Here is a 13,804-nt window from a genome sequence, read left to right on the forward strand (position 1 = left end):
GAGTGATACAATTGTGATTTTGACACGTCAGTGAATTAGTGTTCAAACATTAAATGTCAGTAATACATCGTTCTCATCACATCAAAACTTTTGATATTTGATGGCCAAGGATCATGTGGCAGCACACCTAAGAACCGTGTTGAATTCGAAAATGAACAGTTTCGATATTGAATGTCCGTAGTACTTTACATGATACGAAATAAGTTATTTCCGTCAAATCACTTTAGCTGAACCCGTGCATTTCGTAGTCCGTTGAAAATTTTACCTTTTATACGTCTCAACCTGTGAGTTAAATTCGTTATCTGTGATAATGCTGGCAGTATATTTTTATACATATAGATAGATAGATATTATTATTATTGAAACTAATAGCAACCTGAAAACAAAAATTTCCATTGTAAATCTCAAAATATCTGTTTGAGCACTTTCCGATATTGGGCCTTCACTTTTTAACTTAGCCTATCATCCGTCCATAGATCTAATATAACTCTGTACCAAATTTCGTCACAATCGGTTCAGCCGTTTAAGAATGCATAAAGGACAAACAAACGGACATAAATCCATTTTTATACGAGTATAGAAAATATAATCTTTGGTATTTGATAGACCATTTGCACCCAAAAAGTTAACTATGGCAAACATCCGGTTTACCAGCATCGTTTACACGCATGACGTGATACATTTTTGTTGCGTTTCGTTTTCGCCGACAGACAAATAATAGTAAACACTCGGTAAAAATCGGTGTAGGTCGCGGCGATATACCGAGGTACCGCGCGATATACCCTCTAAATCGACGTAGTCCGTACGTCGATTGTCCGGAGCATTTATCGTGCCCCCCTCCCCCGTGTACGTGTTCAATAGTAATAACACGTATTCAATTCGTCTCGAACGCATTATTATAATATTAAACCATCCGAGAGTCGGTCGTGATCGAAATGCGCTCATGTGATCGCGTTTGAATAAGGTAGTTCCTCGCGCGGCGGTCACTTTGATGTGTGTTCGCAATGCCTTATCGAAATCGTTTTTCGAAATTCGTTTGACGGTCCGCGTTCCGATATAATACACTTTACACGCGCACACGCGTATACGTACGGTAAGCGCGCATGTACATTGCAACAGATCCGGTAAGGACACGCAACGTGCGCGCACTCCGCAACCGATCGTTAACAACGTATAATAATAGTAATAATAATAATAATCGTTTCTGGTCGGTCGAGCGGACGAGCGAGGGTCGCCTTTGCGCGTGCCGGATCTCGCGTCGTCCTGTTACACGTGTACAACATAATCGCTGGATTCTGGCTGGCCGCACATTCCGACCGTTTCGTAGTATTTCGCGTTTGGCCCGCGTCCATCGCACACGCCTGTCCACATCCGCGCGCGTGCGCTCGCAAACACGCACACAAGCGCGCGAGCGATGTTATCGAGAAAGATATTCGACATTGAAACATCAACAGGTTACGGGCCTTGTTCTGGATTCCATTTGATCTTTTTCCATCTCTCTCCTCGTGTGGCAATTTTTGTTTTTTTTTTTTCTTCAACCAACATTTTTCAAACATCACAATAATACAGTACTCCTGGTTACAGTGTCTGCCGAAAGAGCGAGAAAACAAAATGTACTATTTAAAATACACAACAAAGTTGGTGAAGTCGTGCGTGTAACATATGCGCGCGCCCAGAGTGTGTTAAGAATTCGTCCGGCATGGGGTACGTCCTGATTTTCTTAGCATTTAAATCTCATCGTTAATACGAATTCCCGATCTCCGACATCCCGCTAACGTGATTGTACGAACAACGTAATCTTTTAGACTACTTTTACCTCATTTTTAATCAAGTATATCTAGTCCATCCGAATCATAATTAAGTCGGTGAATTCGAATAATAACTATCGCGTATAAGATACTTCCTATTCATTCCTATTGGCTTGTGCCATCAAAAGTTGATTTTAGTATCCATTTACAAATATATACATGTAAAGTTACAAATTATACGCACTTTATATTTTGTAATTTATTAGAATTATTTTTAATAACAATAAAACTAATATTTTTTTAACATAAACTTAAAGACCGATCTCCGAAATTGAATTATTTATAAACGAACTCCGCGTACAATGAATGTAATATTTTTCACTCTCGTTCTAATGCCAATGACAAAAAACACATCGTTATGACATGCTAGAAGAAAATTATTACGACTGAACACGACATCGAAATAATTTAATAAGAAATCGAAATGTATTTCTACTTTTTCAGGGTTGGTAGGATTTACTACGGTTAACGTGGTTGGGGGATTTTGCCAAGACCCTATACATTCTAGCTGTGGGACTGCTAGAGGGCCTATCCTCTTCGGGCGTCCCTGCAGCATTCGTATCGGCATTGTTGGCAAAGCGAAATATAATGTATATGATGATTGTGTACGACACTGGGAATTGAAAGAGGTTGGAGAAATTTATTATTTATCGGTCTCTAATACGGCAACTTTTCGTTTATTATTTTAGTCCGATGTTAATTTCGATTATATTTTATGGGAAATTTTCTTACACATACATACATCCATAGCAAGTTTTTTTTCGAAATTTTCCCCATTCCTTGGTCATTTCGATCCTGATTTGGATTTATGTACAATATAATAAAATTGTGTATTAATCTACTATCTAGTATCTTCCAAGCTTTTCGTCCTAATTAGGGATAAAATCAATATTCAGAAATTACGTTGTATGTATACGAATACATATATATTGTATAATTACATTAAATATATAAGGAGACCCGTCCTTACCTATTTTCTTTTTGAAGTTGAGTTTGGTCAAGATTGTAATTTGCTGCAACTCAAATTGGGTTCTCGGGCGAAGATATACGAGAATGGATGTCATAGTATAAATTGCTTAATAACTTGGCTTTTTACTAATAAAAACCTGTACATCTTAGAATCTCGTATAATATCTCATATAATTTTATACTACAGAAAATATATGCTATACTACAAATTCCTTAAAAGTCTTAGCTTTTATCATATGGAGCTTAAATTTTAAATTAATTAAGAAATAAATGTTATTGTGAGATTTAATGTAACCAACCTCCACGAGGGCGGTATCGTTTGCGCGTAAACAGTGGCGAATTTGCGGACTATTTCTACGGCCCCTCTAAATTGGAATTTTTAAATTCTGATTAGGCAAATCATTAGTGCACAACAACTAAGGAGATTATCCCTAATTTAAATTTGGAGGGGTTGTCGAAACAGAATTTTCATATTAGGCTAATTTTATGGGCTTTGTTTTAAATTAAATTTGTAAAATCTGTAGGGACAAAGAAAAATAATAATTTAATATATTTTGTATATTCGTATTGTTCATATATTTTTGTGTTTTATGACCCAATCTCCGGGTACACTTTAAAAATATAGAATTAATTTATGACCCAATCTCCGGTAAGAAAATGTATACAAAATATCTTGTTTTGTTACTAAAATTAGTATTTAAACAAAGGTTTGCGCAATGAATTATTAGTAATAATTAGGGCAGGGATTTTAATGCCCTTAAAAACCGCGAAAAATGACCTTAAAAAAATGCAAAAATGACTTAAAAAACTCAAAAAATGCCTTTAAAATTTAAAAAATTACATTACATGTACATAAATATTTTATTTTACTTTATATATTAACAAATAAAAAATTATTCTTTATTGTTACAATAAATCACGAGAGCGTGCCTCATTTTGTTCCCCAATAAGTTTTTGTAAATATACATATATAATTTTTTTTGTTCTTCAATTTGTTCTTTTCGTTGTACTCCATTAATGTTTGTCTCTTGATATATGTTATTGTGTGGTAAAAGGTTTTTCAACAGCAACTTTTACATTGCATACCTTACACAACAATACTAATCCGTCAATAGAAAAAATCTATAATCTATAATTTTAAATTAAAGAACACCAAAAATGACTTAAAAACCCTTAAAATGCCTCAAAAATTAAAAAAATGACCTTAAAATAAAAAAAAGTAATAAAATGCAAAAAAATGCAAAATAAAATTTCTTATTCTAATTTAAAAATACCTAAAACATATTTGTAACAAAACGAGCATCGTACAGAATGCTTCAGTAAAAAATACAGATTGCATCAAAATCCTAGTCCTAGTAATAACATTTTTTATAAAAGTATCAATTAAGTATCCATTTTCTCCATTGTCACAAACGACCGGAATTTGTTCACATTCGTGCACAAACGATCTGTTCTATGGGAAACGCAAAATTATAAAATGGGGAGGTGCCGTTTCTACAGCCCCCGAATTTTATTTTGCAATATCTCCCGAAGAAATTGGGCACAAACGACCAAACTTCGTACACATTTGTGCACAAACAAAATTTCAAAATCTCAAATCTGAGAGCTGCCGTTATTACGGCCCCCGAATCGATTTAAGGATAATCTTTTCAGTTTTTGTACACAAACGATCGGACTTTGTGCTCATTCGTGCACAAACGATCTGTCCAATTAGAATTTCAAAATTCCAACTCAGAAAGGACGTATAAATGAACCCGCGGATTTGAGGGATTGAGAAGGGCAAAAGATTGTATTCCCCTCCCCCGCAACATCATCATTACTCTTCGAGCTGTATTGATAATCGCTATCCCATATCGAAATAGTTTCTGACAAAAGATAACTAGGATAGGTGTGTTTTTGAGTATGGTTGTGTGATAATGTGTCGGTCAAAACGACTGTTTTTCACTGGTCCTCCCACCGGTGTCGTTATAGACGCGGTTTCTTTACCGCGGTATTATGCTCGTATCGTACACCTCGATCCCGCGTGTGGTGGTCGGCAAAAGGATTCGAGGATTATTATTGTATTTACGAACGTTGAAAATCTTTCTGGCCCCGCGGAGTGATATAATATACGCGCACGCACAACCGCGCGCGATCGCACTTAAGCGCAGATACATGCGCGTAGTGTACGTGTGTGCGTGTGGAGAGCACAGCTGTCAGGCGGTGAAACATCAAAGGCACTCGGCGACCCCTGCGGGCCCGTCCGTATTCTGTTTACATAGGCGGCACACATTCAAAGGCGGCAAACCAATTGTGATTTTGCACGTCCGAAAGGAGCCGCCAACGGTGTATACATATTTATTGTTCTTTGTACGCATAGTATATATATATACGTATGACGATCATATTAACCATTATTTTTCTCTCTTTCTCTGTGTCGTCAGTTTTTTTTTTCCATGCTCTTTTTCCTATCGCACGCACAATAATAGAATTTTATTCTCGTAAATATAATGTATACGTATTAATAGGTACCACGACCTATTCTTTTGTACGCGCGTACCAAAATGTAATGTAATATACCGTTTACACGCGTATGCAGCAACGCGGTCATCATTGTCGCCGTCGTTGAAACAGCTTTCGTTCTCTCGTCATGTCGCCCGCCGATCAATAAACAATAGTTACGAACATAGTCGCACGCAGTACTACGAGTTGAAAATGCTATATTTTTTGCAGGAAAAATCATTTCACGTTCCTGTATTATCTTCGTGTATAACGATCTCGTTATCGGTACAGAAAATCAACACGAATCCTAACCTGTAGGGGTAAATTCCAGGCTCGCGCATACGCATTTGTTTTCTTCGATGTCATTTATGTTTTTCGTAAAAATAAAAATAATCTCTATTTTCAACCCCCTCGTGTCGTTTTAGCGTGCGATTACCTTGATACTCGGTGTACGCACGTGCAACACGTACCTATGTAGTTAATTCTCAGAAACACTATAGCTAGGGGTCACCAACCAGTCGATGGCAATCTTTCTAGAAATATAGGTCGATCGTAATAAAAAGTTAGAAAACTTATTCAAATTCACATTAATAAACTTACATTTTTTTTTTTTTTTTTACTTTTCTTGTGTACACTATTATAATATTATATATAACAATAAATAATTATAAAGTAATTTTTTTTTTTTGCTCATAAACAAATTTCCTGGAATCTTCTATATGACAATTACCAAATGTCGAATATAGCTCACTTATTTGAAAATATAAGTGACCCCTCCACTATATGTTCTGCTAATTACTATATACTATAAAAGCGTGAGAGAGAGAGACAAGGTTTTAGCCTTGTCTTAGCCTCCCCTTAGCCGCCTCGTCGTAATAAGGACTTATGACAAAATGAAATATACCCATAGCTGTTCCCACTGGCATGCCAAAGGGGCTAACCAAAAGGCGCCATTTCTCAAATTTTTTAATGGTTGGTGGGTAATAATTTAATTTCATGATTATAAATGTAGGAAAATAATACAGAAAAAGATAAACATAATTGAAAAATATACTTGTCTCTGGAAATTAATGTTCAGCACACCACTGGCTATAACAATTAGATATTGCCTCGTTCGAGGGAATTTGGTCAAAATCTCAAATGGTTTGCTTCAACATTCAGTTTATCTATCTGATCCTTGTTTTTACGGAATAAATCGGAAAACCTTGATGATTGGCCTATATGTGATATTAAAACAGGCCCACAAGCTTATAGTGAGATCATCACATAAATATTATACACCCACGGACATGACGATAACTTTAAAAAGTCGCGCGGTGTGAAGTTAAAATACGGTCAGCGCAACTTCTGCGTCGGAAACTCGTAGCAAACGCGAGAGCTTCAAACGTCACGAAAACAAACACAAACATTCTGCAATTGATTTTTCGCTGCATCGTTCCTGCTTGTCGTGGATATATGCTGTATATCTATAACACTTTCTGAACCATATTAAGTCCTTCTTGAGACAGATTCTTAAGATATGTAGGTATTTAGTGGCTGGATGACGGAACCATCCGCTCTTCTTGTTTTCGAAACCTTTTGTGGGAGGCTCATATGACCACGGCATCAGTAATTCGTAACCGTACTCATGACAACATACACGTGGAGTAAACCTCGCGCGGTACACAATATACACAAACGTAAACTGTTCATAATGCGCCTATAAGTAATATACCTATGATATATACGCATATTAATGTATAAGTACACAACGTGTAATGCATATGCCATTGTGCGCGCGTATAGTGTACGTCGCGGAATTAGCGCAAAGTGTGAAATGTCATTCTCTCCGGACGACCAGAAGCAATGGCGGCGGTATTGCGGCAGTTATACACCGCTACAGTAAACGAGTCCGCTACAAAAGTGTATAGGTATGTACGATGGTCGCAGTGTATATATATGAAACAAAATATGTAAACGTAGCTGAATTCGTGCAAGACGAAATCGTCCTGAAATCTTTGTGGAAATACAAGAACCACTGAGAAGTCGTATAAGGACGAAATCATTTATAATGTTGTATCATACGCATATGCGTACACATCGGCGTGCACCTATCGCACATAAACACGTAGATCGTCGATAGGTCTATTCGCTTTATGTCTTAGTACACGCGTAGGTAGGCCCCGCACAGAGTACCGTTTGTATAGTGTATATGCACACACGGGAAAAATAGGTGTAAGCCAGTGGTCATCGATTAATATTTTTGGAGGGCTACATTGGGAATTTTGAACATTTTCGAGAACCATTAAAATTCAAAGCAAATATTTTTAACATATCATATTACAATGCAAACAATCTTTTTGGCAAATTATATTTATATTAAGTCTCAAAACGACTTTTAATATTGAAAACATTAAAAAACAGCTGTCTGCTGGTAAATCAAACAAACTGACAAGGCCCTGAGAGGTCCAGTTAGTAATCCAATTATCTGTTTTCAAATTCAACTGATCTTCTCTTGTCCATAATCAAATAAAAACAAAAAAAAAAAAACACGAATATAAAATATATATATTTAAAACGACGCGAGTAATAACGTAATACAACGGGGATCGGCGGTAAGCAACGAACTGGCGTTGACGTGTAAATCGGCACGTTCCGCAGACGGTCTTCGCCCATTCGAACTTTAAGATATAAGCGACAAGATATTCTTGGATATTACAATCAGTGTAATATCTGCTTTCACGTGTGAAAACCAATGAATTTCATCATCAATATTTACTATTTTTCCTTGTCCGTGGGCCGGTTAATATTTGTAAGCGGGCCACGATTTGGTAACCGACTGATGTAGTCCGTGGTATATGCCTCGAAGACACGCATGAACATGCGCGCTGTGCATTCCACGGGCGCATTAATAAAATTATTGATTATAACCAGAGCTCGGATGTACGAGTAAATTACCAAAATTTCATAAAAAAAATGCATTATAAAATGTTAAAATATGCATTTATATGCCATAAAATGTATTAAATATACCTATTTTTTCAACAAATATATGCAAAAAAAATAGTTCATATTAATTCAAAAAATATATATACTCTTTTGAATGAATATTTAAAATTACTTTATTACAAAAAACGCAGCTAATAAATATGAAAAAAAAAATATTAATTAGTTTTCAATCTATTAAAGTTAAATTTTACATAAGTTCAGCACTTGAAGTATCAGGATTACACTATACAACAGTAATTTTGCTGATATTTTCAAACTTGAAGGACCTTTGATGATCCGACAATTAGTTTATGTAGACTGAAAATGACACAATTAACGGTAATGATAATTTACAATAACATGGACAACTTTTAATATTATACATATAATTTACAAAATATATGCTACTTAATCTAGAAACAATTGCAACAATGCATTTATGTTCTCAAAAATGTCAAATATGCAAAAATATGCAAAATAAGTTCGCATATTAGCAATCGATATTTCGTAAATCGAATTTATATAATATTAGGGTATTATTCTGGTTGTGCGAAAAAAATATGCCAAGTCATAAACATCTGTGTTCTAATCATAACAATACGGTGTTACCGCGACGTGGTGCCTTGTACCCGTGAGTTGTAATGCAACGTGACGTACCGTCGTATCCGTCATTGCGTACACGTACATTGTGCACGTTACACGCGACCCGGGGAGATGTGGACACCGACGCGGTACTTGCTGCAGCAGCACCTCGCCCGTATGATATTACACGTGTCTTTGCAGGTCGCGGGGATAAAACTACCCTCGTGACATCCAAAACCACCCGGACACCACGTCGAATGCACGTATTGTACGTCGCTATCCCTCTGCGCGGGTAAACGAATTATCTCCTCCAATAGCACCATACGTTACGTTGCACACACACGCGAGGAGCCTTGTTGCACCACCATGATGGTAAATGATTTACACTCGTGTGCGCGTTTCCAACTCATGTCTTGTCCATGAATGTTTCGAATCGATAATTTTATCGTCTAGTAATGTACGTATACTTTGTATATATTTTTATATATATATTTGTACACGTATAACAAACGTCTTTTTCTCGTTTTTTTCCCCCTCCTACTATTGGAACACTTTTTTTTCGTGCTCGATTTATGATGAAAATGTCACGCTGCATTAGTTTCAATCGTTGAAAGCTTTATGTACCGCCCGACCATCCCATTGTTTCAACGAAAACATTTGAAAAACGAATTTTGAATATTTACTGAACAGTATATTACATGCGGTGCCCGCGGAGACTGCGCACATATTTAACAACTCTCGTTACACCGCACTGTTTATACTATATACGTATATTTATTATGAATATATTATTCGTAATATTCTGCATTATTTACCTACAAATGTTGTGCTGTAGAGGTGTCAGTACAGCGTGTATAGTGTTCAGGGTGAATTTTTACGAAACACACTTATTAATATATTTCGTTTCCCTCGTAATTCCCTTGAGTACTCTCGATATGCATAGCCGTTTAAACAATAATAAATATTGTAACGTAACGCACACAAATATTTCATTCGTCTATATATTATATATTTTTTTATTATTTACGCTTGGAGTAATGATAAAATACGAGAGAGAGAGATTTAAAAATATGTATTTGATATTTGCTTAAAATATGCCTTCTTTAAAATAATGCTTTCTCGAAATGTTATATCCTTTTTTACGTCAAGTAAATTAATATTAATTATTGTAGACACTGTAATATAGTATATATTGTATATGTATCGCGCGTGTACAGTAACATTTGTATTCATATTTCCTACGTAAATTTAGAGAAATATTTTTTTTTTTTACAAACACAATGTTTACTGTATAATTTATATGTTTGAATAAATTGCCTCTCGAGAAGAAACAAATTATAACATCGTTTGCTCGCTTGTGCGCGTCTTCGCTTTTACAGTATACATAGTATGTATAAATATATGATGTGCGTGTGTGTGTGTGTGTGTGTGTGTGTGTGCATATCGCGTTAACTCGATAATTTATAACTGGGTTAACAATTTTTTTATCATTTTCTTTCCAGGCGAAGTGTGTTTTATTTTCTCTTTATTCTGTTGTACAAGTTAAACCTGTGTTGGAAATCGTTAAAATGCGTGTTATCTCTGCTCGTTATTCGAGTAGAGACGAAACGAAAACGTTACACGAGACACTCGGTTTCGTAAGACGTGCGTGCAAACCGGGAAATATTTTCGCGTTTGAAAATGCCAAATCAATAATGGACTGAAATTGTATCTGACAACGTCGCGCAGTAAACGGTTTTCGAAATATATACCGTTGATTTTACCGTGAACATTTCCTTTGTGTATACACAAATAACCTACCTGTTCTTGGCACATTATATTATTGCCTTGCCTTTTTGCCCGTTCGATCTCGTAATATTGTATAACATACAATGACCGTCATAAAATGATTCCGCTGCAAATCTCTTCACGACACATAATACATATGTATGTATATTACTATGTTTTTGTTAGATATTAACGCCCTTATATTATACATTACACTTGTACGTATCGGCATTTCTTTCGTTCGTTTCACAACCTTCCGGCGGCGAGCATACACACGCCGTGTGTGCGCATTATTATAAGCCGTGAAAGTGTATGTTACGTGGCGGCGGGTAAAAAGGATAAGATCATAATATCTCGTATGCGGGCGCACCGTTGCGATCCTAAACGTAGTGACCCTATACGATTTATTGAACCGCATTTTTTGCAGGACGCTCGGACTCGCCGCGCGCATGCTTTTAACAGACGCGCGTCGGAGCGAGCAGCACACGAGCAATTTTGTAGTAATATTCTTGTTTACGTTAAAGCCAACATTTACGGAGAAAACACGCGCACACGTTCGCGCGTGTTTGTAGTACAAAAACTAGTATCATACGGGTCTTACAATGGCCGCGAGCCAATGGCGTAGTTACGGGGAGGGTGTAAGGGGTTTCCACCCCCCCCCACAGATTTTTTTTTTTAATGATATTTGATTATTATTTATTAATATTTATATATTATAGTAAAATATTTTGATTTTACTATGATTAGGTATATATTAAAAATTGAATAACAAAATATTTTTCATTAATACGGGACATAATAACACTATTTTAAATGTAATATTATTATATATGATCTCGTTTTAAGATATACTACGAACACTTAAAAACTTACTCTTAAACACCCCCCCCCCCCCAGAAAAGAATTGTATCTACGCTACTGCCGCGAGCGTGTCCATGCGCGCGTTTTCGTCGCGAAAAACGATAAATGCTGTTCACCAATATTGCTGAACGATGATTAGGAAACTTTCACTTTTTCCGAAATATTATGAACGGTCGCGATATTCAAAATGAACCACTGTCCATTGTTGTTTCGTTGCGATCTGTATCAGGAATGTTATTTTTTCTCTGCGCCGCTGCTGTTTTCAATAGGTTACGCCGCGGAATCACACGACCGCAAGTGATTATTATATAATGTTCGTAAAAGGACAGCAGCAGCTGTTTTGTCAAATATTTTTTCGGGATGATTATAAACAAACGGAACGTATACCGCGATCATAATATATGTTCCGTAAACATGTACGCTTTAACGGATAAAATTGTATTTAATATTTTCTTTAGATTTTCGACAAATGTCGGCTCGTTCCGTTAAACCAAAATTGTTTTTTTTCTCTACCCCTCAATACGCGCGCACGTATTTATTATAATTCCGCGCTTTATTACTTTTCTTTCGATTCCCTCGCCCTCCTATTATTCTTCTTATTATTATTATTGTTATTATACGCAAGTAGTAATATGTATCTATATTAACTGGTCCTTAACAACAGCTCACGTCCGATTCAAGCCTGTTATATTATTCCATACAATATATCCATGAATATGATCGTAATGACTTTGGCGGCAAAACGAGCGTTATACACGTTTCGATTATTATTATTATTATTATTATTAACATTATTTACGTGTATAACCCGGATAGGTCGCCGCCGCGCGTACTAAGACGTATGTTGTACGTATACACACCGCGATGTAGAAGGAATACCTATATACATATACGGCAGACAAATAATATGCGGCGGCGTACACGACGGTGGGCGTTACCTCGGCCAGTCCTGTTTGGTACCCAATTAGCCGCTAAATTACGATCTCCCTAGTCTGCTACTGGATTTAACACGACACACAATGTACCGGGAGCACTTATAAATCGAATGGTTTTTTCTTCCTTTTTTCTTCTTCTTTTCTTTCCTTTTCTTTTCTTCTACTACTCCCCGTCTTCCTTCATAACCGCGTCCACCTAGCCGCCGTCTCGCGGTGGTATTCTCCGCTCCTACCTGCCTAATTCGTTCGAATCGGTTGTAAATTACACCCTTTGAAGTATCCGCCGCCGCGCGTACGTGTGTATGGTATGTAGTATATTACAACGGCCATTTCGGGTTTCCACGCGCAGCACCAGCAGCGGTTCACCGCGCGCGCTGGTGCACCACGACGAGATTAGTAATTTTATGTGTTTTGTGTCTTTTCGTTTATTTTTATTTTTTTTCTCAAATTCCAATCAAACCGAAACGCAACGCTTTTAAACGGGTTTTCGGTATCGCTCGCTAAATTATACGCTGCTTGCCGGGAACTAATTCGTCGGGGACATACTATATAATATTAAACAAGAATAATATTTATACATGTACGTTTCTGCAATGATTACGCGACGGATAAACGTTTGCCGTAAATGGATTATAAAATCAAATAAAAAACGCTAATTCTAGGAGCTGTCGATGCAAACACATACAACCCCTAATCAAAAGGTAAGGGAGAGAAAATGTGAAATGGTTCGAAACGAGTTAACGTTAAAAGGTAATAAGATTTACAATATAATGGAATTTCTGAAAGAAAATATTTAGTGTCTAGTTTCAAAGAATATTATATTCCATTCCGCATATTCATGTATGTGTACGTATATGAATATAAATATAAGTTCTGTTATTGGACTATGTACTATAAGAAATGTATTATTGTTTACGCAAATAGTTTAACGTTCGAACAAATTTTAAAGGAATGTCTTCATTAAATAAATATAATATACTCGACATTCGTTTTACGCGCGAATGCGAAACACAATCTGCATAACGATCATTTATTTCTGAAACAATGGCTGTGTATATTATATCGCATTCGCTTTGAAGTCAAATACGATGCGCAAAATAGCAATGCACGAGAGAAATTCGAAAAAATCGTCCGTAAGCGATAACCTTTCATAAGCGATATCTCCGCACGTTGTTGCGTAAAACGTGCTCTATATTATATAGTGTTATCCAACTGTGAAGCTTTCGGCTTCAACTTAAATGATCCTCCTAAAATAGGTTTGGAAATGAAATAAAACAAAATTAAAATTAAATAAAAACGATAATGGTCGTAGTGCTACTCAATGGTTAACAAAATAATACAGTTTATACTCTTGATGGAGTGTTTCCCGAAAGTAAAACATTTTGTTACAAAATTCTTGTATTCCGTCAAGTAAAAAGTTTCAGAAACCCGTAG

General features: G+C 36.3%; 1 protein-coding gene across 1 annotated transcript in view; it reads left to right on the plus strand.

The window, feature by feature from the left end:
- The window catches only part of LOC112690915 (palmitoleoyl-protein carboxylesterase notum1), a 49,118-nt gene that overhangs the window by 12,010 nt on the left and 23,304 nt on the right, over positions 1-13,804 (plus strand). The gene's annotated exons all lie outside the window — the stretch shown is intronic.

Source organism: Sipha flava, unplaced genomic scaffold, assembly GCF_003268045.1.
Source record: "Sipha flava isolate LNK unplaced genomic scaffold, YSA_version1 528_pilon_pilon, whole genome shotgun sequence".
NCBI lineage: Eukaryota > Metazoa > Arthropoda > Insecta > Hemiptera > Aphididae > Sipha > Sipha flava.